We start from the raw sequence: 1,680 nt of genomic DNA on the forward strand, positions 1-1,680 counted from the left end.
ATGTAATTAAACGCATTTAATCAAAGGCGACTTTCAGGCACAAGTCGGCAAGAAAGCGGAGCAGATATACTTTGTCCAGCGTAGATCTAAGCCTTTTCGTGTCTGCCTCTGCGGTCAGGGAAAAACGACGCAGATGCGATTGTCAAGAGCAGCTTGTCCCGTTGATAAGCAAACGCGCCACAGAGAAAATGTGCTTGCAGTCAGCATGAACAAATTAGGTCCCATCCGGCATCGAGAAAATGTCTAAAAAAACAGAGGCTAACCTGATGACTGAAATCCACTTAGGCGTTGCAAGAATTAAGGCAGATTGACAGTCGCATCATTTGACATGCGGCCAATGAGGGGCGGGAGGGGGGGGGGGGTAAGGAGCAGAGGCCCGTCACCTGTCAGCGCTGCTCGAGAAAGCCGGAGAAAGTGAGGGTCGAAATGGGCGAACAGTTCTACGCTTTAAAGACTGTTAATCATGTAGCATCTGTCGCAATACTCGAGGTGAGCACATGGCCGCGTTTAATGGGCGTGAAAACGTGTGAAAGTGTCTGGAAATCTTGTGAACACACGCTATGTACATGTAGGAGCTTGTGTATGTGTGTATGGATGAGACAGAAAGAAAGTACGTGATTGTGCGCATGTATTTGTGCCTTTTTCATGTCTTGGAATTGTATGAAAATAAATTTATTATAAAATGATTATCCAATTTCTTTTTAAAAATAAGCATTCAGTTCTTTCGATTAGAAAACGAAGAAAAATAGAAATGGAATCAAGAAAACGTCCGACACACACATTAAAGTCAGCGTCCTGAATGCAGCAATACTTAAACTGAGAGCTTGCGAATGTTCTCTGCAGCTGAAGATATTCGGAATTAATTGGTCATCACGGTCGAGGTTTCCTGTACGAGCTGTTTTCCTAATTTCTCTCGCGTCATTCCGAGAAACTGTTTTGGCGTCCTCATTACTTTCTCCGCCGAGGTTGTTGACTATAGCATAATTCTGCAGCCAAGGGGAAACTAGAATGTTAAATAAATTTTCCAAAAATAATGGAAATTGTCAACTTAAATAGACAAGAGCTCGATTTTACATATTTGAAAAGAGGCTTCACACAGTATCACTTCTGTTTCACTCGGCGGGTTCGAAGTCCTGACGATTTCACTAGATTCGTTCTTTTTGCTCGATCTCTTGAATGCGAGTGTTAATGACCCGGCATGTTGTCCACTTTTGTCATCAGTAGGAAAGAAATTTGTATTTTGTTTGCAAGAAAATGCCATAATGACCGATGGGAACCGTCCACTCCACTTATGATGTAGACAGCATTAGACAACACTATTCGAAACTTATCATTAGCTACTTACGGATACTTTATCAAGTTATTTGTTTCCCCGAATAAAAAAAAAGTCCATTCCCGGCGCCAGGCGTCAACAGAATAAGACCATAGAAAGGAAATTAAACGGAAAGGCCATCAGAGAAGTCATCTTAAAGCAAGCATCGAGATCTCCAAACACACGGATCTCAACGCGAGGCTGAGTCCACGCCAGAGGAGGGACACGGCTGCCCTCAGCACTGCCTTGGCCGAACCTGTCTGACCGAAGGCTCTCGGTTTCTAAGGCGTTTTTGCGTCGTTTCCTCTAATACTTAGAATACACGAACAAAGGAAGGCAGCTGCTTGCATCGGTGCTGCGGGATTCGG

At 43.9% G+C, this 1,680-nt stretch overlaps 1 protein-coding gene across 1 annotated transcript in view; it reads right to left on the bottom strand.

Moving 5' to 3' along the window:
* Positions 1-1,680, bottom strand: part of LOC119586751 (early nodulin-75-like) — a gene marked incomplete at its 3' end in the record, with an annotated part of 6,838 nt that overhangs the window by 2,819 nt on the left and 2,339 nt on the right.

Source organism: Penaeus monodon, chromosome 21 (genome assembly GCF_015228065.2).
Source record: "Penaeus monodon isolate SGIC_2016 chromosome 21, NSTDA_Pmon_1, whole genome shotgun sequence".
NCBI lineage: Eukaryota > Metazoa > Arthropoda > Malacostraca > Decapoda > Penaeidae > Penaeus > Penaeus monodon.